General features: G+C 40.7%; 1 long non-coding RNA gene across 1 annotated transcript; it reads left to right on the top strand.

The window, feature by feature from the left end:
• The first annotated feature begins 382 nt into the window (after window positions 1–382).
• LOC149753165 (uncharacterized) lies at window positions 383–3,926 on the top strand. The gene is made up of 2 exons (XR_016395940.1): window positions 383–975; window positions 1,117–3,926. It is a non-coding gene; the product is annotated as an uncharacterized LOC149753165 (long non-coding RNA).
• The last annotated feature ends 22,244 nt before the right edge of the window (window positions 3,927–26,170 follow it).

The following is a 26,170-nucleotide window of genomic DNA, read 5'->3' as shown; positions in this document are numbered from 1 at the left end:
TAATTGGATTAGGACTAGAAATCCTACTTGGACTGGGATTCCTACTTGGACTGGAATCCTATTTGGAGTAGGACTAGGAGTCCTACTTGGAGTAGGATTCATAGAGTCCTAATTGGATTAGGACAGGAATCCTATTTGGACTGGGATTCCTACTTGGACTGGGAATCCTATTAGGAGTAGGACTAGAATTCCTACTTGGAGTAGGATTCCTATAATCCTAATTAGATTAGGAGTTTTGAATTAAATTTGGATTCCTACTTGGAGTAGGATTCCTAGAGTCCTAATCGGATTAGGACTTCGAATTCAAATTAGAGTCCTAATTGGATTAGGACTAGAATTAAACAAGTCCTAATTGGATTAGGATTTCTTAAGTCCTAATTAATTATTAATCTAATGAATCAACATGACTCCTAATTGGATTAGGATTGAAGAGTTCAATTGAGTCATGGTTCATTCAAGTTCTAATTGGATTAGGACTAGCATAGATTGAACCCAATTGATTCATGATTTGGACTAAACCAAATAGGAGCCCTAGATGCCTTTATAAGGCTTTGAAAGGAGGTGCCCTAATCATAAGTGAAGCCCTCCTCCTCTCCATCACGTGGCCACCCTCCTCTCCTCTCTTTTCAGCCACCAACAACAAAGGGAAGAAAAGGATCTTGGTGGCCTCCTTCTTCCTCCACCGTTTGGTTCCAACGCAAGGAAGAAAAAGAAGGCTGCAGGGCTTCGTTCCTCTTCTTCTCTTCATCCTTCTTCTTCCTCCTCCCAAGCACAATCAAGGATTGATTGAAAGGAAGGATATCAGCCATCAAAGTTATCTCTGCAAGGGAGCTAGCACCCCGGGGAGATAGAAAGCTTGGATCGGTTTTCTGCTTCGTGTGGATACCCGTGGAGGCCGGGCACTTGAACGGCTTCAAGCGAACCCTCATCCAAAACCACGATCATCAGTTTGCGGTGATCATCTACCCGCACAAGGTGAAGATCTGATCTTCTAATGTTTTAAAAAGTTTTTAATCCTTATCTATCTACGAACGGTTTTTGAACAACGTTCATGCGATGAACGGTTGATCCCGCGCATGCCTCTTCCGCTGCATCTGAATTTTTTTAAAATTTCAGCGGCATGATCGGGGTATTCTAACAGTGGTATCAGAGCCTAGGCATCGTAGATTAAGGTATGGATTAATTATTCATAGGCTTATTAGATCTGAAATTTAAATGATTATGCATGCTGAAAATTTTCTGCATGCAGATTTTTTCTAGGATGCTGATTTTTGCATGCTGATTTTTATGTGATAAAAAGATGATTCTAATTGCATTGTTAATGGGATTACAAAGTTTAGAATCATGGTTAGCATGATCAGCAACCTATATCATGAGATAATCAAATAGATTTCAGATCTGAAAATTATAATTGTTGCATGTGGTGATGATCATAGGATTCAAACCCTTTTGGTATCAAATGTAATGACCTGCGATGTGATCTGTAATGTCATGTAATTTTTTAGATGCTTGCATGCATCTTATTTGATGTTTTGAGAGGCCTGCGTGCCTCCTAAAAGGGGATGTAATTTATTATTATTTTCATTTTACATCTGGTTGTATTTCTGTGATGTGATGTACGTCAACGATCAAGTTGAAGACAAGGCATGAGATGAACAGGGGTCTAAGCGGTTGATGGCGATTGGATCAAGAGTTGGTCAAGGATCGAATCAAGGAGGCTTGGAACCAATTCAAGAGTTGAAGACCAATTGATCGATTGACGTGCATGTGCTTGTAATACGACCTAATTAGAATCCATGATCATCACCTATTTAAAGTTTAGCTTTATTTTGATGCTGCGATTATAACTGCCTGTGATGTGCCGTTTGCATGTGATGTGAATGAAAGCCGGGTAGATAGGTTTACATGTGATGTAGCAAACCCAATGAGACCTAAATTAAAACCTCCTCAATCAAGTCGAGAGTGAACCAACATGAGCGAGTCATATTAGATTAATTGATCTAATTAGTGTCTAGGAAAGCATGAAAGGTGGTTACTTAATTAGGACCTTACTCTCTGAGTAAGGGGAGCCTCCCACCTGCTTACCTGGCCAATTGTTCGATTACCTCTTATGAAGAGCTCAAGTTACAAACACTAAGACCTGATTAACCAATATTAAGTCAATAGGTCTTCCACTGTAGTAGAGCTGCTAAGGTCTTTCTGATGTTGATTTGTCTCGGCTGGATACAGTGGGCAAGTTGCATCGGGGGGCTGGACCTCTCTATAGACATGAGATGTTGTAGGGTAAAGGTGGGGTTGGGCACCAATAACTGTTAGGTGAGGGCCCAATGACGACTTTATTCCTACGGTTGTACAGTGGGTCTGACTTAACTAAGAAATGGGACCAATAACTGTTAGGTGAGGTTTTCATGGCTTAGAGACCAAGTTACACTGCAACATGCTTGAGAAGCATTGTACAAGAGTTGTACATTCATCAATCTATGTGTCATCAATAACTGTTAGGTGAGGTGGCATGTAAATCGGTGGGACCGCAGTACCCACTAGAAACCCTAGTCGTGTGGGATTTCCATTTTCCTACCAGGGGAGTGTGAGGAATTCGAGAAAATAGTGGGAGTTACATTTGTTCTAAAAGACCTTAGAACAGATTAGGATCAAGTACAAAAGTCTAACTAGAATCTTTACTCTCTGAGGATTATAAAGTCAGCTTCTAGACTCTTATCTCATATCCTATAGAACAACCGTTTGACCAAACCCAATTATAAAGATTGGCTCAGCAAATTTCAAAAATAGTTTTGAATTGTGAGAAATTCGGATATATGCTAGACCATGGAATCCCCATGTTACCAATCCGTCCGATCACTGATCAGCGTAAGACGCTTGTTAAGTGGACGAACAATGACAATAAAGTTAGGTGCTACACAATGGCATCCATGTCCAATGCATTACAATGCCAGCATGAGAACATGAAGACTGCCAGGGACATATTAAATCACCTGCAAGAGTTGTATGGTGATCAGAGTCACGCAGCTCGGTTTGAAGTGTCCAAGAGGCTCTTCAAAGCCAAGATGCACGATGGGCAGTCTGTCCACGATCATGGTTTGACCATGATAAAGGACTTGAAGAAGCTTGAGAAGCTCGGCATGACCATGCACAAGAAATTGCAAACGGATTTGATCCCACAATCCCTTCTAGCTTCATATGAACAGTTTATAGTAAATTACCATATGAACAAGACTGTATGCACCAAAATAGAATTGTTAAATAAATTGGTAACTAACTTAGGGACCTTGAAGACGTTCAAGGGGCATCGTTTTTGCTGTCAAGTTGGTTTCTACTTTCAAGAGAGAGTCTATTTGGAAGAAGAAGAAGCCTGCGAAGAAGCAGAAGACTAAGAAAACACCAAGTAAGGAAGTTCCAAGAAAAAGGCCAATTGCAAGGAAAAGTGTTTCCATTGCATCATGGACGGCCATTGGAAGAGGAACTGTCCTACATACATGGGAAGCATAAAGAACATGAAGAGTGACAGACCTTTAGAAGGTTTGTCAGATATGCTCAGGATACTTAGGGACTGTTACCTATTGCTAGCAGAAATTTGATTTCTGTATTTTATTTAGCACAGAAAGATTTTTATTTGAAAATTAAATTGATTCAACATGGTTTTATGATTGACAGTCTCTATCACATACATATGGATGTATCTGTGAATATATCTGAGCAAACAGTGAATACCATAGGATCTAATAGATCCAAAAATGAGATAAATCTAAAGTATTTATGGCACCTCAGGCTTGGCCATATAGGAGAAGACAAAATAAACAAATTGGAGAAACATGAGCTTTGGGCTCATTGACTTTCGAGTCATATTTGATTTGTGAATTCTGCCTTCAAGGAAAGATGGCCAAGTTATCCTTTGTAGGACACAAGAAGGTCCACTGAAATACTTATCCTAGTACACACTGATGTGTGTGGCCCATTCGATGTGCAGGCTAGGGGTTATAATTTTTTACTTCATTTACCGATGATTACTCACGGTATGGATATGTGTATGAGACACAAATATAAAACTTTTGAAAGGTTCAAAAAGCTTAGATATGAAGTAGAAAAATAAGCACAAAACTCATTAAAGTTCTTCGATCAGATCGAGGAAGTGAATACCTTAATGGAGAGTTCCGTGATTATCTCAAGGAGAATGGTATAGTTTCATAATAGACTCTTCCTGGAACACCTCAGCTCAATGGAGTGTCAGAGAGGAGGAATCGGACTCTATTGATATGGTCCAGTCCATGATGAGCTTCACTGATTTACCCTTGTTTCTTTAGATAGATGCTCTATTTTCAGCTATTTACTTGTTGAATAGAGTTTCCTCTAAAGTCCATTCCTACCGCACCATATGAGATATGACATGGTAAGAAACCAAGATTTGGGGATGTCCGGCCCACGTCAAGAGACTATAGGCGGACAAGCTAGAGGCTAGGACTATAAGTGCTCGTTTTATATGATATCCTAAAGAGTCATTAGGATACAATTTTTACGTCTCAGAGGATTACAATGTGTTTGTGAGCCGTCATGCCATCTTCTTGGAAAAACAGTTTATCCTTGATAGAGGCAGTGGGAGGAAAATTGAGCTTGAAGAGAAAGTCTCTGAAAAGCAACGAGTCATGGATCCTATCGAACCCATTCATACAGAGCCAGTACACGATGTCCCTCAACCACCTCGCAGATCTAGTAGGGTCTCCCATCCTCCCGATAGATACTTAGGTATACTAGAAGAGGATACCGAGGAAATATTCCTAGTGGGAGATAGGGATCACACGCAGGATCCCAAAACCTACGATGAGGCGATATCTGATATCGATTCCGAGAAATGGTTGGAAGCTATGAAGTCAGAGTTAGACTCCATGCATTCCAACCAAGTCTGGACCTTAGTAGATCACCAGAAGGTATTGTATCTATTGGATGCAAATGGATCTACAAAAGGAAGATAGGTTCGGATGGAGAGGTAGAGACCTATATGGCAAGGCTTGTGATGAAAGGGTATAGTCAGCGCAAGGGCATTGACTATCAGGAGACCTTTTCACCTGTAGCCATGCTAAAATCCATCCGAACATTGCTTGCCATTGCAGCATTTCATGATTATGAAATCTGGCAGATGGATGTGAAAACTGCTTTTCTGAATGGATATCTTGATGAAGATATCTATATGGAACAGCCTTTGGGTTTCACTTCAAGTGATGGAGATCACAAGGTCTGCAAGCTGCAAAGATCCATCTATGGACTAAAACAAGCATCTCGGAGTTGGAACACTCGTTTCAATGACGCAATCAAAACATTTGATTTCATCAAAAACGAAGAGGAACCGTGTGTTTACAAAAGGGTTAGTGGGAGCGCTGTCATATTTCTCGTACTGTACGTGAACGACATCCTCCTGATAGGGAATGATATTCCCATGCTAACCTCGGTCAAGGTCAGGTTATCAAAAAGGTTCTCCATGAAAGACCTTGGGGAAGCATCCTATATTTTGGAAATAAAGGTCTATAGAGATAGATCTAAAAGGATGCTTGGCCTATCACAGAAGATGTACATAGAGGAAGTGCTGAAAAGGTTCAGCATGGAAAACTCTAAAAGGGGTCTCTTACCCCTAAGGCATGGAATTAATCTCTCCAAGAAGATGTGACCCAACACATCTGAAGAGATTCAACGCATGAGCAAGATCCCCTATACATCAGCAATAGGGAGCCTCATGTATGCCATGCTATGTACATGACTTGATATAGTACATGCTGTGAATGTCACGAGCATATGTCAATCAGATCCAGGCAAAAAGCACTGGATAGCTGTGAAGAACAGTCTTAAGTACTTGAGAAGAATTAAGAACTTGTTCTTGGTCTTTGGGAGAAGATCAGAGTTGAAGGTAGAAGGATGCACACATATTGATGATAGAAAGTCTACATCAGAATATGTGCAATGGTGGTTCAGTAAATTGGAAGAGTTCCAAACAACCGATCATTATAGATTCTACCTTAGAAGCTGAATGTTAAGCCGTCTCTAAGGGTGCAGCGGAAATCTTTTGGTTTAAAAAGTTTATTGCATAGTTAGGTGTAATGTCATCAGATGTCATAACACTCTACTGCGATAACAAAGGCACCATAGCACTAGCTAAGGAGCCAAAGGTCTCACCAGAAATCGAAGCACATAGAGCGGCAGTTTAACCTAATAAGCGACTACCTCGAAAGAAAATAAGTAGAGGATCAGAGAGTAGACTCCACAGAAAATGTGGCGGACCCATTCACTAAGCAGCTAAGTCGGCAGAAAACTAAAACGCATCTTGAGAAGATGGGGCTTAGGTTTATGGCTGATTGGCTTTAGTGCAAGTGGGAGATTGTTAGATGTATGCCCTAGAAGCCAATCTGGCTGACACATTGTTAATTCTAGGGACATAATTTTGTACTTGACTATTTATTATTGAATAAATAAAAGGCATCTTATCATTCATATTATTTATGTGTCTATGAATCGTCCAAGAAATTAATAAGATGATGATGCATATTCTCAAGAGTTGAGAATTTGAGCCATGTATCATTAGTGATTAATTTCTAAATGCTTCTGATCAATGGATCATCACGAGGACGGTGATCGATCCGATCAGTGCACAGATCACTTTCCTTCTGGATGGACGAGACTTGAGTCCACAGTGTAGGGACACTGAAGTGATAGTGCAGGTGCTTGTTAGAGAACAAGGGTACTGAGCGTGACCAAGACAAGAAGTCACTTGGATGTCTATCCACTCGTCAGTGACTTGCTTGATGTTGCAGTAGTATGACTGGTCCTTTGACCTGCGGTGCTTCAGCTACTCACAGTGAGGTTATTGTAGTTTGACTACACGTATACATGGTCTCTAGTCATATGGGTCCTTGTAGTGTAGATTGGCTGCAGTAAGTTCACTGTAGGAGTAGGGTATGCACTTACATGGAATCTATCGACCTTGATAGAAGAGGAGTGATCCTATGTGATTTGTTAGACTGAGTTCTAAGACCTTGGCCAGGGCAGTATTATAAAGTGGAGAAAGAGTTTTCCACTATCGAACTCGAGTCGAATAAATCTTGACATATGACAGACGAAGGGGTTTGACGAGTTATCCATGACCTCCGTCCTGTAGGGATCCATGATAGTAAGACTGTATCACACGATAACTGCACCTAGAGGTTCATCATTCTATTCTACTGGGTAGCCACTACATGCTGCTAGGTGTCACTGGTGGATGGTGGGACTCACAGGGATTATCTCGATGATCGATAAACCCTAATGAGTAGAGTTGGAATCGTTCCAATCCATTGAAAGGAGTTTTCAATGATATTGTGATAGAGATCATAATATATCTCACTACCAGTCAGAGTGGAACCTATGGGGTCACACACACTAGAAGTAATGACCGATCCGATGGTTGAATCGTGATTAGGAATCACAAGTAATCAATTTGATTGATAATAAGTTGAAGAAGGAACAAACGGAATTGATTAATTGGACTTAAAACAAGAGTCCTACTTGGAGTAGGATTCATAGAGTCCTAATTGGATTAGGACTAGAAATCCTACTTGGACTGGGATTCCTACTTGGACTGGAATCCTATTTGGAGTAGGACTAGGAGTCCTACTTGGAGTAGGATTCGTAGAGTCCTAATTGGATTAGGACAGGAATCCTATTTGGACTGGGATTCCTACTTGGACTGGGAATCCTATTAGGAGTAGGACTAGAATTCCTACTTGGAGTAGGATTCCTATAATCCTAATTAGATTAGGAGTTTTGAATTAAATTTGGATTCCTACTTGGAGTAGGATTCCTAGAGTCCTAATCGGATTAGGACTTCGAATTCAAATTAGAGTCCTAATTGGATTAGGACTAGAATTAAACAAGTCCTAATTGGATTAGGATTTCTTAAGTCCTAATTAATTATTAATCTAATGAATCAACATGACTCCTAATTGGATTAGGATTGAAGAGTTCAATTGAGTCATGGTTCATTCAAGTTCTAATTGGATTAGGACTAGCATAGATTGAACCCAATTGATTCATGATTTGGACTAAACCAAATAGGAGCCCTAGATGCCTTTATAAGGCTTTGAAAGGAGGTGCCCTAATCATAAGTGAAGCCCTCCTCCTCTCCATCACGTGGCCACCCTCCTCTCCTCTCTTTTCAGCCACCAACAACAAAGGGAAGAAAAGGATCTTGGTGGCCTCCTTCTTCCTCCACCGTTTGGTTCCAACGCAAGGAAGAAAAAGAAGGCTGCAGGGCTTCGTTCCTCTTCTTCTCTTCATCCTTCTTCTTCCTCCTCCCAAGCACAATCAAGGATTGATTGAAAGGAAGGATATCAGCCATCAAAGTTATCTCTGCAAGGGAGCTAGCACCCCGGGGAGATAGAAAGCTTGGATCGATTTTCTGCTTCGTGTGGATACCCGTGTAGGCCGGGCACTTGAACGGCTTCAAGCGAACCCTCATCCAAAACCACGATCATCAGTTTGCGGTGATCATCTACCCGCACAAGGTGAAGATCTGATCTTCTAATGTTTTAAAAAGTTTTTAATCCTTATCTATCTATGAACAGTTTTTGAACAACGTTCATGCGATGAACGGTTGATCCCGCGCATGCCTCTTCCGCTGCATCTGAATTTTTTTAAAATTTCAGCGGCATGATCGGGGTATTCTAACAGTCCCAACCAGGGTGCCTTAGAGAATTTCTGAGTGAGGGTTGCTACATGGGTCATAAGCTGGACGAATTTGACCATGCCATATCATCGTGCTTGTTGAATGCCACACACTTGTCCCCCAAGTCCTTGAACGAGCTGAAGATGGAAGCTCGACTTAAGGAAGTAATCTGTTTCACAACTTGGTGATTTATCATGTGACATCAATTATGGCCTTGATGCTCACCCCATTATTTTAATTTTGAATCCAAAGCCAAAATGTGTGATGCTTAGAATCCTATGTTTTGATCATGATGAATCGCTCTAAAAACATGTTTTGTCATTCAACGTTTTAATGATGTTGCTTTGTACGCTGCATATGGGACATATGGCATTACCTTTATAGAAGGTTCAAAGGACACGATTTGTACTAGAAGTTTGGTGAAAATGGGCTTTCATCCAAGCCATGCATTTGATGGCATCTGGACTGTACGCTACGTTAAAAGAAAAAATGGTGGCTTTTCTTCTTGACCACCATCTTCTTCCTCGAGTTCCTGAGACCATAGCCCATTATTTCTCTACCCTGGGTAGCTGTTTAGGGAGCGCTTCTTTGTTGTTCTATATATTTATGTCTTCATCGTCTTCTCCTTCTGCTATGCCTTCTCTCATGTAACCTGTGTCCATTAAAGCTAGGAAGGTTAAGTTGAGTAGAGTTCTTTCTAAGGCCGACCTTGATTGGATTAGAAGAACCTATAATATTCCAGCCTCCATAGGACTTAGGTTGCCTTTCCCTGATGAGGAGGTCTTGGAGCAAAGGGCAAACCATTTGCCTTTATTCGAGGATATTTTCAAAGTAGGGTTGAGGACTCCATACACTCATTTTAGTCGTTTATTGTAGAGTTGCTAGTCACTTACATTTTAGTCCCTACATAGCTCATCTCCAACTACTGGGAGACGATAATGGGTTCTATGTACTTTCATGCTTTCCATAATCTTAGGTTTAGTGTAGATGTCTTTATATCTTTTTTCATTTTGAAGAAGCATCCCACTAAGAGCGGATGATGGTACCTAACCTCGAGGAAGAGCATTAGGTTTCTACTTGATAACCCTTCCTCTAGCAACAAGTGGAAGGATAGGTATTTTATGACTATCTCTCCTTTCAGCCATTAGTTGTCTTAACTAGATAGGGACTTGCAACCGATAGGCCCAATAAGGTGCACTTCTTAGAGTGCTAGGAGAAGGAGACTATTAGTCTTTGGGTCGGCTGAGGGCGAGTAGTCTTGACCAGCTTTTTTTTGGCCAAGAAACTATCCCGAGCAGTTTTCATGGACCTCGAGTAAACCACCATTAGCCTATCCATTGCTCTATTTAATCTTTTAGCTTGGTTTACATTTATATTATCGAGCTACTTTACGTTAAGAGATGGCCACACGGAAAGAGGATTTAATGAAGGCTGCCTAGTACACCAAGCAAAGTGGGGTGAAAGGTGCCTCGGTTGGGCCTTTCTACAAAAGACCAAAGCCCTCTCCTTTTGCACCTCAAGAGAAGCGGCACTCTAAGCAGTGACCTGTCTAGCCGCGGGACATCCAAGTTTTGCTAGCTCATGAGGAGGCTATGTCGGAGTCTCCTGATGCTGATATCATTTGTCGGTTAAGGAGTTGGCTTTGAGCTTCACAACAAGGGGCTCACCATGAAAAAACCTTGGGGGCTTGCGAGCCTAGTCGAGATCTGAGCTCTAGAGCATCAGAGTGTTAGATGTATGCCCTAGAAGCCAATCTGGCTGACACATTGTTAATTCTAGGACATAATTTTGTACTTGACTATTTATTATTGAATAAATAAAAGGCATCTTTTTCATTCATATTGTTTATGTGTCTATGAATCGTCCAAGGAATTAATAAGATGATGATGCATATTCTCAAGAGTTGAGAATTTGAGCCATGTATTATTGGTGATTGATTTTTAAATGCTCCTGATCGATGGATCATCACGAGGACGGTGATCGATCCGATCAGTGCACACATTAGTTTTCTTGAGGATGGACGAGACTTGAGTCCACGGAGTGGGGATACTGAAGTAGTAGTGCAGGTGCTTGTTAAAGAACAAGGGTACTGAGCGTGACCAAGATAAGAAATCACTTAGATATCTATCCACTCGTCAGTGACTTGCTTGATGTTGTAGTAGTGTGACTAGTCCTTTGACCTGCGGTGCTTCAGCTACTCACAGTGAGGTTATTGTAGTTTGACTGCACGTATACATGGTCTCTAAACATACGGGTCCATGCAGAGTAGATTGGCTGCAATAGGTTCACTGTAGGAGTAGGGTATGCACCTATATGGAATCTATCGACCTTGATAGATAAGGAGAGATCCTATGTGATTTATAAGACTGAGTTCGTAAGACCTCGACCGGGGCAGTAAATGAAGGGTTCTAGCATGTCATAATTGGGCAGCGGAAGCTAGGAATTTAAAAATTTCTTAATAAAGTTCCTTAACATGAAATCCTTATAAGCCTAGATCACCTTAATGGTAACAATCAAATAACATATAAATATAAATATAGGAATAGAAGAATACCTCTAACACTAATCCAATATGAATGATCTTCACGAGGCGTCCAAGTGTCCGCCCTCCAACGGTGATCCACACGAAAACTTGATTCAAGTCTTAAGCTCCAAAGACTTTGATCCTTAATGCAGAATTCTTCTAAAGAACTCTAATGGCTTGCTTTCCTTCCTTTCTATTTTTCTTTAACCTTCTAAAATCACTTCTAATCCTTTTGTCCTAAAGAAGACCACCTTGTCTTGGATTAGGACATCCTAGAAGCAATGCTAGAAAGAGGCAAAGCCTTGTAAGAAAGAAGGGATAAGGAAGAGAGAATGCGGTGGAGTTAGAATGATGAAACCCATGGAGTGCTAGCCTATTTATAATAGGCGTAGGGATGCATCTCCAAGGGATGCATCCCATCCACACATCCTTTCATGAAAGGGCATCATTTAAAGGGCCATATCAAATAAGAGGAGGCACAGATCAAGTGAGGAGGTGTATCAAATGATATGTCCTTTCATGTGGTGCCATATTATGACCAAGTCAACATTACATGCCAATCACATGTCCATCATGCCTCACCTCTTGATCTTTCATGATGTTGATCCAAGGGCTCCAATGCAAGGCGCCATTCACTTGACCCATTATGTCTTCATCCAATGATGGGATTAAGATCCAATGGTCAATTATGATAGCCATCCTCTAACCCAAACTAATTGGGTTAAACCAACTCTCCATTATGTCTTCATCCAACGGCAGATCAAAATTTAACGGTCTGGATTGAATGATTTATCAAATCTAATCCAATTAGACTCAAACCAAGCCAATTAGGTGCCAACTCTTGGCTAACCCATATTAGAACATGATCTAATCAAATTAGATCAATTAAGAATCAAATTCGAATCCAATTCGAATCAGATTCAAATCCAATTCGAATCAGGAGCTAAGGGTTTGCAACACCTGTTAGGATGTTTATCTTCCAAACATGATCTAATCCAATTAGACCCCTGATAAGTTTTCTTGTGTGTGACCCATTGGGTTCCATACTTAGCCAGCAATAGGTGTGAGTGCGAGTTGACCCAACTTGATTAGAACTCTTCTAATCGATTTAAGTCCAAACTGCGCGAACCCGAACTTAACAATTAGAATCCTTTCTAATTGGTGATCGAATTAAACTCTTTAATTCGATCAAACCTATAAGACAAGATTGACGTCTAGCAACGTATCATGTCTACCTGAAAAATATGGAATTTGGTAGAAATACCAAAAATACCCTTCAGTAACAAGTTACCGTGCAATTCAATTCTTTAATCAAACTACATCCCGAATATGTATATGAGTATGAATATATGTCAAACTCAATTTCATATTCATATCTTTCTCAATCTTTTAATGATAATTCAAATAATGAAACATTAGAAACTCTTTCTAATTTTTTTTCTACTTTGATCAAAGGCTTCCTGAATTATCATATGATTAGAATAAATAGGATGCTATCTTCTCTTACTAGAAGTGATTAATTCCTTGTTGACCTACTCATAATTTTCATACACAATTCACTATATCCAGAAGACCTCGTACACAACTTATTGTCATGAATGAGTGTAAACCAAAACATGGGTTCATGTGCACAAGATATGGTAATCTCAGGTCATAGGATCAGTTGCACAACTCCCACTAAGAAAATCATCTTTTTGTTAGATGTATGCCCTAGAAGCCAATCTGGCAGACACATTATTTATTCTGGAAACATCATAATCACATCATAATTTTAAAACTAACATCGCATGATCGATCTAACAAAATCAGCATGCCGAAAATTTCAGCATCACGAAATTCAGCACGCAGAATTTTTCAGCATGCATAATAATTAAAAAATCAGAACTAATTCATAATCAATTAATTATTATCTTAATTGGTTCCCCAAAAACCATGCTCTGATACCACTGTTGGAGTGCCCTGCAGCAGCGCGACGATCGCAGCGGAATCCCAATGCCGGGCCCGGTGCATCGCATACGCCGGAACAGGATCGAGTGGATTTCAAAAATTTTCTGAAATCGATGCACCGGGCCCAGTATGCGGATTCCGCTGCAATCGTCGCGCCGCTGCAGGGCACTCCAACAGTGGTATCAGAGCATGGTTTTTGGAGAACCAATTAAGATAATAATTAATTGATTATGAATTAGTTTTAATTTATTGCTGATTAATTGAGTCAAATTATGTTGGGTCTGATCCAAAGAAATTTGACTCAAATCCTAGTCAAGAGTTGGCTAGATCGAGTCCCTGAAAACCCTGCCTAATTCAGCCTTTTTTTCTTTGTATAGAGCCTCCCTCTTGATGCTTTATTTTGAGGAGTCAAAATAAGCAAGAGGGGGCAGCCAAGAGGGCAAGGAGGGGCGTGGCCCCCTCTCCTTCTTTGCTCGGAGCCAGCGCCCTTTGATTCTTTCCAAGAATTAAGGGGCCCACCAATAAAGGAATGAAGCTAGGAATCCTATTAGGATTCCTGGCGCCTAGGCTTTTAAAAACCCCTATTAATGAAGCCCCACCACAAGAGCATCCATGAGACTTCTTCTCCCAGGCGTGGAGCAGCAAGGAAATTTTTTTGGGAATTTTAAATCAGCAAGGAAAGGAAGAGAGAAAAGAATCAAGTTTCTTCTTCCTTTGAAGGCTGCACAAGGTGGGATCCTTGTGATTTCTTCTTCCTTCTTTTCGACATCCAAGAGAGGCTTTTGTAAGGAGCTAGCACCCCGGTAAAGCCCCATCTCTGATCTTCAGCAACCTCGTATGGATACTTGTAGAGGCCGGCCGTTTGTGCGGCTACAAAGGAACCAAACCACGATCATCGGTTGCGGTGTTCTTCTACCCGCACAAAGGTGAAGATGAGATCTTCATTTGAACTTTTATATTTCTAATTTGCTGGTAGTTTAACAATTCATAATTAATTATTAGATCTTAGTTTAGTTCCCATCTGAATTCAAAAGGGTTCTGAATCGTTCTAAAATTTTCTGCATGCAGAATTTTTCAGGGTTGCTGATTTTTGTATGCTGATTTTTATGTGATAAATTGATGATTCTAATTGCATTGTTAATGGGATTACAAAGTTTAGAATCATGTTTAGCATGATCAGCAACCCATGTCATAAGATAATTAATTAGATTTCAGATCTGAAAATTATAATTGTTGCACGTGGATCCCTACAGGACGGAGGTCATGGACAACTCGTCAAACCCCATCGTCCGTCATATGTCAAGATTTATTCGACTTAAGCTCGAGAGTGGAAAACTCTTTCTCCACTGTATAATCTGCCCGGCCGAGGTCTTACGAACTCAGTCTTATAAATCATATAGGATCTCTTTTTTCTATCAAGATCGATAGATTCCTTATAGGTGCATACCCTACTCCTACAGTGAACCTACTGCAGCCAATCTATACTGTATAGACCCATATGGCTAGAGACCATGTATGTGTGCAGTCAAACTACAATAAACTCACTGTGAGCAGCCGAAGCATCACAGGTCAAAGGACCAGTCACACTACTGCAACATCAAGCAAGTCACTGACGAGTGGATAGACATCCAAGTGACTTCTTGTCTTGGTCATGCTCAGTACCCTTGTTCTCTAACAAGCACTTGCACAATTGCTCCAGTGTCCCTACATTGTGGACTCAAGACTCGTCCATCAAAGAAAGCAATATGTGCACTAATCTCAGCGGATCAATCACCGTCCTCGTGATGATCCATCGATCAGGAGCAATTCAGGAATTAATCACCAATGACACATGCCTCAAATTCTCAACTCTTGAGAATATGCGTCATCATCTTATTAATTCCTTGGACGATTCATGGACACATAAGAACATGAATGAAAAGAATGCCCAACTTAACAGGTCAAGTACAAATTTATGTTCCAAAATAAAATTATGCGTCAGCCAAATTGGCTTCTAGGGCATACTTCTAACACTTATGTGTGACGCTTTTGACTATGCCATTGGGGCGGTTTTAGGGCAACGGCTAGAGAAGTTACCTCATTTTATCTACTATGCTAGTAAGACACTCTCAGATGCACAATTGAACTACACCACTACTGAGAAAGAATTACTAGCTGTAGTGTTTGCCTTGGACAAGTTTCGATCCTATCTCTTAGGATCCAAGGTTATTGTATTCACTGATCATTCTGCTCTTCGGTACCTCCTTTCAAAGAAGGACACCAAGCCTCGTCTAATTCGATGGATCCTGTTGTTACAGGAATTTAATCTAGAAATTCGTGATAAGAAAGGCACCACAAATGTTGTAGCAGACCACTTGTCTAGAATCCTTCTCGAGCCTTCTCATAGCACTTCCCCACTTCATGACTCCTTTCCAGATGAACAATTGTTTGAAGTGCAACAAGAAAAAATACCATAGTTTGCCAACATAGTAAACTATCTTGCCATAGGACAAATTTTCGATCATTGTGTTAGAAACCCCGCACATGCCGCTGAAAATTCAAAAAAATTTAGATGCAGCGGAAGAGGCATGCGCGGGATTAACCGTTCATCGCATGAACGTTGTTCAAAAACCGTTCGTAGATAGATAAGGATTAAAAACTTTTTAGAAACATTAGAAAATCAGATCTTCACCTTGTGCGGGTAGATGATCACCGCAAACTGAAGTTCGTGGTTTAGGATGAAGGTTCGTTTGAAGCCGTTCAAGTGCCCGGCCTCTACAGGTATCCACACGAAGCAGAAACCGATCAAAGCTTCCTTGTCTCCCCGGGGTGCTAGCTTCCTTGCAGAGACAACTTTGGATGGCTGATTTTCTCCCTTTGAATCAACCCTTGATTGTGCTTGGGAGGAGGGAGAAGAAGGAGGGATCTTGAAGAAGAACCAAAGCCCTCACTGCAGCCTTTCTTTTCCCTGCGTTGGATGAAGGAAGGGTGGAAGAAAAGAGCCGGCAACACCTTGGACCTTTGCTCTCCTTGCTTGCGGCTGAACCAAGGGAAGGGGAGAGGGTGGCCACGGCACAAAGAAGAGGATTACTCCTTGGGATGCACTAGCTACCGTCCTCACCAGTTTTTAAAGCATGAAGGGCTCCTACAAGTTAGGAGCCCTTGATTGCTTTCCAAGAGGGGCGCCGACCCCTCTTGTGTTGCCGCACCAAGGAGAAGAAAGGGAGGGGCATGAGCCCCTCCCTTTTGTGTTGCCCTAATCCTCATCTAATGAGGATTGGGTGGCCCTAATTTGGTTTAGCCCTAATCCAATTAGGGTTTGACCAAATCATGAATCAATCAGGTTCAATCTAGGTAAAGTCCTAATCCAATTAGAACTTAAATCAATTTTGACTCAATTGAACTCTTCAATTCTAATCCAATTAGGAGTCTTATTGATTCATTTGATTAATAATTAATTGTGACTTAAGAAACCCTTAATCCAAATTAGGACATATTTAATTTTAGTCCTAATCCAATTAGGACTCTAATTTGAATCCGAAGTCCTAATCCGATTAGGACTCTAGGAATCCTACTCCAAGTAGGAATCTATTTTTAATTCAAAACTCCTAATCTAATTAGAATTGTAGGAATCCTATTTCAAGTAGGAATCCCAGTTCTACTCCAACTAGGACTCCCAGTCCTAATTCAAAAGGACTCTAGGAATCCTACTCGAAGTAGGATTTGTGTTTAAGTCCAATTAATTAATTCCCTTTGTTCTTTCTTCAACTGAATATCAATCTAATTGATTACTTGTGATTCCTAATCACGATTCAACCATCGGATCGGTCAATACTTCTAGTGTGTGTGACCCCATAAGTTCTACTCTGACTGGTAGTGAGATATATTATGATCTCTATCATAATATCATTGAAAACTCCTTTCAATGGATTGGAACGATTCCAACTCTACTCATTAGGGTTTATCGATCATCGAGATAATCCCTGTGAGTCCCACCATCCACCAGTGACACCTAGCAGCATGTAGTGGCTACCCAGTAGAATAGAATGATGAACCTCTAGGTGCAGTTATCATGTGATACAATCCTACTATCGTGGATCCCTACAGGAGGGAGGTCATGGATAACTCGTCAAACCCCTTTGTCTGTCATATATCAAGATTTATTCGACTCGAGTTCGATAGTGGAAAACTCTTTCTCCACTTTCTATTACTGCCCTGGCCAAGGTCTTAGAACTCAGTCTAACAAATCACATAGGATCATTCCTCTTCTATCAAGGTCGATAGATTCCATGTAAGTGCATACCCTACTCCTACAGTGAACTTACTGCAGCCAATCTACACTACAAGGACCCATATGACTAGAGACCATGTATACGTGTAGTCAAACTACAATAACCTCACTGTGAGTAGCTGAAGCACCTCAGGTCAAAGGACCAGTCATACTACTGCAACATCAAGCAAGTCACTGACGAGTGGATAGACATCCAAGTGACTGCTTGTCTTGGTCACGCTCAGTACCCTTGTTCTCTAACAAGCACCTGCACTATCACTTCAGTGTCCCTACACTATGGACTCAAGTCTCGTCCATCCAGAAGGAAAGTGATCTGTGCACTGATCGGATCGATCACCGTCCTCGTGATGATCCATTAATCAGGAGTGTTCGTCCTTTCCTGTCTACCTAAAAATATGCTAGACAGATCGTTGTTAGAACCGACGAACAGAAGTTTAAATTTAAATTTACTCTTACCTGTTCTACTCGAAGAATAGTGGTTGTAAGAGGTCGATCCACAGGGAGGCGATTGGAGTTGCATAAAAATTAGAACGTTCACTCGGATTCGAAATCGACTTTTGAATGATGGAAGAAAAACATTATTTTGAGGATGTAGAATGATGATAGATTCTCTAGTCTACTGGAGAATTATTTTTTTTAATTGAAATTAACTAGAAGACATATACTTAGATTTAAAGAACATTTATATATTTAACTAATCAGAGAAGAGTTTTGGCATGAATTAAAATAGATGAAAAATAGTGCTAAGAAGATCAAAAGCCTAGAACATAAATTGCATAAAGGAAAATAAGATGTATTGCATAAAAAGAAAAATTAAACAATTACATAAAGAAAACAGAAATTTAACTAAACCTAGAACAAGGATTGCATGAAAGAAATTGATTGATTTCATAAAAAGGAATGATTACAAAAAGTAAAAAAAATGAAGATGAAGCCTAATGCTTCTTTCTTCTGCAAATAATAAAATAAAATAAAATAAAATAAAGTTTCTTTTTCTCTCCCACGGTTAAACAACACATAAACTAGTACTTTTAATCTCTTTCTTCTTCCCAAGAACAGAGCCTCCCCTGTTCCTTCTCCTTTGAACCAGCCGAGCTCCCACCTCCCTAGCCCTTGGCCTCCCACCGAGCACTCCCCCATTGCTTCTCCTCCCCTCTTCTTATAGGCCCTTGGAGATGCGGTAGAGGCTGGATTAGCTCCGGAAGAGACGCGGACGGCAGGATCGGTCGGGCAGATCGCGGAAGGGAGGCGTGAACTTGCTTCTTTGGGCCACGGATGCGGGATCGCCGGAAGGGGCGGGCTTCCTTCTTCGGGCGCTGCTGGGAGCTGAAGAGGAAGGTGGTGACGCGGGCTTCCTTCTTCGGTTGCTGGGAAGAAGGAGAACATGGATGATGATCTGGGAAGGATGCAGAATCACGGGAGAGCTGGGATCTTCCGTGATTGCTGGGATGGACAAACGGACCGGCTGGGATGAAGCTGGAGATTTGATTCGGATGAAGGGTGGACGCATGAATTTGGGAGCACGTTGGGATTGAACACGGATGCTGGAATCGCGTGAAGAATGCGGACTGCTGGGAGCGAACCCTCATCCAAAACCACGATCATCAGTTTGTGGTGATCATCTACCCGCACAAGGTGAAGATCTGATCTTCTAATGTTTTAAAAAGTTTTTAATCCTTATCTATCTACGAACGGTTTTTGAACAACGTTCATGCGATGAACGGTTGATCCCGCGCATGCCTTTTCCGCTGCATCTGAATTTTTTTAAAATTTCAGCGGCATGATCGGGGTATTCTAACAGTGGTATCAGAGCCTAGGCATCGTAGATTAAGGTATGGATTAATTATTCATAGGCTTATTAGATCTGAAATTTAAATGATTATGCATGCTGAAAATTTTCTGCATGCAGATTTTTTCTAGGATGCTGATTTTTGCATGCTGATTTTTATGTGATAAAAAGATGATTCTAATTGCATTGTTAATGGGATTACAAAGTTTAGAATCATGGTTAGCATGATCAGCAACCTATATCATGAGATAATCAAATAGATTTCAGATCTGAAAATTATAATTGTTGCATGTGGTGATGATCATAGGATTCAAACCCTTTTGGTATCAAATGTAATGACCTGCGATGTGATCTGTAATGTCATGTTATTTTTTAGATGCTTGCATGCATCTTATTTGATATTTTGAGAGGCCTGCGTGCCTCCTAAAAGGGGATGTAATTTATTATTATTTTCATTTTACATCTGGTTGTATTTCTGTGATGTGATGTACGTCAACGATCAAGTTGAAGACAAGGCATGAGATGAACAGGGGTCTAAGCGGTTGATGGCGATTGGATCAAGAGTTGGTCAAGGATCGAATCAAGGAGGCTTGGAACCAATTCAAGAGTTGAAGACCAATTGATCGATTGACGTGCATGTGCTTGTAATACGACCTAATTAGAATCCATGATCATCACCTATTTAAAGTTTAGCTTTATTTTGATGCTGCGATTATAACTGCCTGTGATGTGCCGTTTGCATGTGATGTGAATGAAAGCCGGGTAGATAGGTTTACATGTGATGTAGCAAACCCAATGAGACCTAAATTAAAACCTCCTCAATCAAGTCGAGAGTGAACGAACATGAGCGAGTCATATTAGATTAATTGATCTAATTGGTGTCTAGGAAAGCATGAAAGGTGGTTACTTAATTAGGACCTTACTCTCTGAGTAAGGGGAGCCTCCCACCTGCTTACCTGGCCAATTGTTCGATTACCTCTTATGAAGAGCTCAAGTTACAAACACTAAGACCTGATTAACCAATATTAAGTCAATAGGTCTTCCACTGTAGTAGAGCTGCTAAGGTCTTTCTGATGTTGATTTGTCTCGGCTGGATACAGTGGGCAAGTTGCATCGGGGGGCTGGACCTCTCTATAGACATGAGATGTTGTAGGGTAAAGGTGGGGTTGGGCACCAATACCTGTTAGGTGAGGGCCCAATGACGACTTTATTCCTACGGTTGTACAGTGGGTCTGACTTAACTAAGAAATGGGACCAATAACTGTTAGGTGAGGTTTTCATGGCTTAGAGACCAAGTTACACTGCAACATGCTTGAGAAGCATTGTACAAGAGTTGTACATTCATCAATCTATGTGTCATCAATAACTGTTAGGTGAGGTGGCATGTAAATCGGTGGGACCGCAGTACCCACTAGAAACCCTAGTCGTGTGGGATTTCCGTTTTCCTACCAGGGGAGTGTGAGGAATTCGAGAAAATAGTGGGAGTTACATTTATTCTAAAAGACCTTAGAACAGATTAGGATCAAGTACAAAAGTCTAACTAGAATCTTTACTCTCTGAGGATTATAAAGTCAGCTTCTAGACTCTTATCTCATATCCTATAGAACAACCGTTTGACCAAACCCAATTATAAAGATTGGCTCAGCAAATTTCAAAAATAGTTTTGAATTGTGAGAAATTCGGATATATGCTAGACCATGGAATCCCCATGTTACCAATCCGTCCGATCACTGATCAGCGTAAGACGCTTGTTAAGTGGACGAACAATGACAATAAAGTTAGGTGCTACACAATGGCATCCATGTCCAATGCATTACAATGCCAGCATGAGAACATGAAGACTGCCAGGGACATATTAAATCACCTGCAAGAGTTGTATGGTGATCAGAGTCACGCAGCTCGGTTTGAAGTGTCCAAGAGGCTCTTCAAAGCCAAGATGCACGATGGGCAGTCTGTCCACGATCATGGTTTGACCATGATAAAGGACTTGAAGAAGCTTGAGAAGCTCGGCATGACCATGCACAAGAAATTGCAAACGGATTTGATCCCACAATCCCTTCTAGCTTCATATGAACAGTTTATAGTAAATTACCATATGAACAAGACTGTATGCACCAAAATAGAATTGTTAAATAAATTGGTAACTAACTTAGGGACCTTGAAGACGTTCAAGGGGCATCGTTTTTGCTGTCAAGTTGGTTTCTACTTTCAAGAGAGAGTCTATTTGGAAGAAGAAGAAGCCTGCGAAGAAGCAGAAGACTAAGAAAACACCAAGTAAGGAAGTTCCAAGAAAAAGGCCAATTGCAAGGAAAAGTGTTTCCATTGCATCATGGACGGCCATTGGAAGAGGAACTGTCCTACATACATGGGAAGCATAAAGAACATGAAGAGTGACAGACCTTTAGAAGGTTTGTCAGATATGCTCAGGATACTTAGGGACTGTTACCTATTGCTAGCAGAAATTTGATTTCTGTATTTTATTTAGCACAGAAAGATTTTTATTTGAAAATTAAATTGATTCAATATGGTTTTATGATTGACAGTCTCTATCACATACATATGGATGTATCTGTGAATATATCTGAGCAAACAGTGAATACCATAGGATCTAATAGATCCAAAAATGAGATAAATCTAAAGTATTTATGGCACCTCAGGCTTGGCCATATAGGAGAAGACAAAATAAACAAATTGGAGAAACATGAGCTTTGGGCTCATTGACTTTCGAGTCATATTTGATTTGTGAATTCTGCCTTCAAGGAAAGATGGCCAAGTTATCCTTTGTAGGACACAAGGAGGTCCACTGAAATACTTATCCTAGTACACACTGATGTGTGTGGCCCATTCGATGTGCAGGCTAGGGGTTATAATTTTTTACTTCATTTACCGATGATTACTCACGGTATGGATATGTGTATGAGACACAAATATAAAACTTTTGAAAGGTTCAAAAAGCTTAGATATGAAGTAGAAAAATAAGCACAAAACTCATTAAAGTTCTTCGATCAGATCGAGGAAGTGAATACCTTAATGGAGAGTTCCGTGATTATCTCAAGGAGAATGGTATAGTTTCATAATAGACTCTTCCTGGAACACCTCAGCTCAATGGAGTGTCAGAGAGGAGGAATCGGACTCTATTGATATGGTCCAGTCCATGATGAGCTTCACTGATTTACCCTTGTTTCTTTAGATAGATGCTCTATTTTCAGCTATTTACTTGTTGAATAGAGTTTCCTCTAAAGTCCATTCCTACCGCACCATATGAGATATGACATGGTAAGAAACCAAGATTTGGGGATGTCCGGCCCACGTCAAGAGACTACAGGCGGACAAGCTAGAGGCTAGGACTATAAGTGCTCATTTTATATGATATCCTAAAGAGTCATTAGGATACAATTTTTACGTCTCAGAGGATTACAATGTGTTTGTGAGCCGTCATGCCATCTTCTTGGAAAAACAGTTTATCCTTGATAGAGGCAGTGGGAGGAAAATTGAGCTTGAAGAGAAAGTCTCTGAAAAGCAACGAGTCATGGATCCTATCGAACCCATTCATACAGAGCCAGTACACGATGTCCCTCAACCACCTCGCAGATCTAGTAGGGTCTCCCATCCTCCCGATAGATACTTAGGTATACTAGAAGAGGATACCGAGGAAATGTTCCTAGTGGGAGATAGGGATCACACGCAGGATCCCAAAACCTACGATGAGGCGATATCTGATATCGATTCCGAGAAATGGTTGGAAGCTATGAAGTCAGAGTTAGACTCCATGCATTCCAACCAAGTCTGGACCTTAGTAGATCACCAGAAGGTATTGTATCTATTGGATGCAAATGGATCTACAAAAGGAAGATAGGTTCGGATGGAGAGGTAGAGACCTATATGGCAAGGCTTGTGATGAAAGGGTATAGTCAGCGCAAGGGCATTGACTATCAGGAGACCTTTTCACCTGTAGCCATGCTAAAATCCATCCGAACATTGCTTGCCATTGCAGCATTTCATGATTATGAAATCTGGCAGATGGATGTGAAAACTGCTTTTCTGAATGGATATCTTGATGAAGATATCTATATGGAACAGCCTTTGGGTTTCACTTCAAGTGATGGAGATCACAAGGTCTGCAAGCTGCAAAGGTCCATTTATGGACTAAAACAAGCATCTCGGAGTTGGAACACTCGTTTCAATGACGCAATCAAAACATTTGATTTCATCAAAAACGAAGAGGAACCGTGTGTTTACAAAAGGGTTAGTGGGAGCGCTGTCATATTTCTCGTACTGTACGTGAACGACATCCTCCTGATAGGGAATGATATTCCCATGCTAACCTCGGTCAAGGTCAGGTTATCAAAAAGGTTCTCCATGAAAGACCTTGGGGAAGCATCCTATATTTTGGAAATAAAGGTCTATAGAGATAGATCTAAAAGGATGCTTGGCCTATCACAGAAGATGTACATAGAGGAAGTGCTGAAAAGGTTCAGCATGGAAAACTCTAAAAGGGGTCTCTTACCCCTAAGGCATGGAATTAATCTCTCCAAGAAGATGTGACCCAACACATCTGAAGAGATTCAACGCATGAGCAAGATCCCCTATACATCAGCAATAGGGAGCCTCATGTATGCCATGCTATGTACATGACTTGATATAATACATGCTGTGAATGTCACGAGCATATGTCAATCAGATCCAGGCAAAAAGCACTGGATAGCTGTGAAGAACAGTCTTAAGTACTTGAGAAGAATTAAGAACTTGTTCTTGGTCTTTGGGAGAAGATCAGAGTTGAAGGTAGAAGGATGCACACATATTGATGATAGAAAGTCTACATCAGAATATGTGCAATGGTGGTTCAGTAAATTGGAAGAGTTCCAAACAACCGATCATTATAGATTCTACCTTAGAAGCTGAATGTTAAGCCGTCTCTAAGGGTGCAGCGGAAATCTTTTGGTTTAAAAAGTTTATTGCATAGTTAGGTGTAATGTCATCAGATGTCATAACACTCTACTGCGATAACAAAGGCACCATAGCACTAGCTAAGGAGCCAAAGGTCTCACCAGAAATCGAAGCACATAGAGCGGCAGTTTAACCTAATAAGCGACTACCTCGAAAGAAAATAAGTAGAGGATCAGAGAGTAGACTCCACAGAAAATGTGGCGGACCCATTCACTAAGCAGCTAAGTCGGCAGAAAACTAAAACGCATCTTGAGAAGATGGGGCTTAGGTTTATGGCTGATTGGCTTTAGTGCAAGTGGGAGATTGTTAGATGTATGCCCTAGAAACCAATCTGGCTGACACATTGTTAATTCTAGGGACATAATTTTGTACTTGACTATTTATTATTGAATAAATAAAAGGCATCTTATCATTCATATTATTTATGTGTCTATGAATCGTCCAAGAAATTAATAAGATGATGATGCATATTCTTAAGAGTTGAGAATTTGAGCCATGTATCATTAGTGATTAATTTCTAAATGCTCCTGATCAATGGATCATCACGAGGACGGTGATCGATCCGATCAGTGCACAGATCACTTTCCTTCTAGATGGACGAGACTTGAGTCCACAGTGTAGGGACACTGAAGTGATAGTGCAGGTGCTTGTTAGAGAATAAGGGTACTGAGCGTGACCAAGACAAGAAGTCACTTGGATGTCTATCCACTCGTCAGTGACTTGCTTGATGTTGCAGTAGTATGACTGGTCCTTTGACCTGCGGTGCTTCAGCTACTCACAGTGAGGTTATTGTAGTTTGACTACACGTATACATGGTCTCTAGTCATATGGGTCCTTGTAGTGTAGATTGGCTGCAGTAAGTTCACTGTAGGAGTAGGGTATGCACTTACATGGAATCTATCGACCTTGATAGAAGAGGAGTGATCCTATGTGATTTGTTAGACTGAGTTCTAAGGCCTTGGCCAGGGCAGTATTATAAAGTGGAGAAAGAGTTTTCCACTATCGAACTCGAGTCGAATAAATCTTGACATATGACAGACGAAGGGGTTTGACGAGTTATCCATGACCTCCGTCCTGTAGGGATCCATGATAGTAGGACTGTATCACACGATAACTGCACCTAGAGGTTCATCATTCTATTCTACTGGGTAGCCACTACATGCTGCTAGGTGTCACTGGTGGATGGTGGGACTCACAGGGATTATCTCGATGATCGATAAACCCTAATGAGTAGAGTTGGAATCGTTCCAATCCATTGAAAGGAGTTTTCAATGATATTGTGATAGAGATCATAATATATCTCACTACCAGTCAGAGTGGAACCTATGGGGTCACACACACTAGAAGTAATGACCGATCCGATGGTTGAATCGTGATTAGGAATCACAAGTAATCAATTTGATTGATAATAAGTTGAAGAAGGAACAAACGGAATTGATTAATTGGACTTAAAACAAGAGTCCTACTTGGAGTAGGATTCATAGAGTCCTAATTGGATTAGGACTAGAAATCCTACTTGGACTGGGATTCCTACTTGGACTGGAATCCTATTTGGAGTAGGACTAGGAGTCCTACTTGGAGTAGGATTCATAGAGTCCTAATTGGATTAGGACAGGAATCCTATTTGGACTGGGATTCCTACTTGGACTGGGAATCCTATTAGGAGTAGGACTAGAATTCCTACTTGGAGTAGGATTCCTATAATCCTAATTAGATTAGGAGTTTTGAATTAAATTTGGATTCCTACTTGGAGTAGGATTCCTAGAGTCCTAATCGGATTAGGACTTCGAATTCAAATTAGAGTCCTAATTGGATTAGGACTAGAATTAAACAAGTCCTAATTGGATTAGGATTTCTTAAGTCCTAATTAATTATTAATCTAATGAATCAACATGACTCCTAATTGGATTAGGATTGAAGAGTTCAATTGAGTCATGGTTCATTCAAGTTCTAATTGGATTAGGACTAGCATAGATTGAACCCAATTGATTC

The sequence above is a fragment of the Phoenix dactylifera genome, chromosome 7 (assembly GCF_051530095.1).
Source record: "Phoenix dactylifera cultivar Ajwa chromosome 7, Ajwa_hap1_PhDact_Kaust_v1.1, whole genome shotgun sequence".
Lineage (NCBI taxonomy): Eukaryota > Viridiplantae > Streptophyta > Magnoliopsida > Arecales > Arecaceae > Phoenix > Phoenix dactylifera.
The sequence above is the reverse complement of the archived record's forward strand: the minus strand, read 5'-3'. Positions and strand labels throughout refer to the sequence as shown.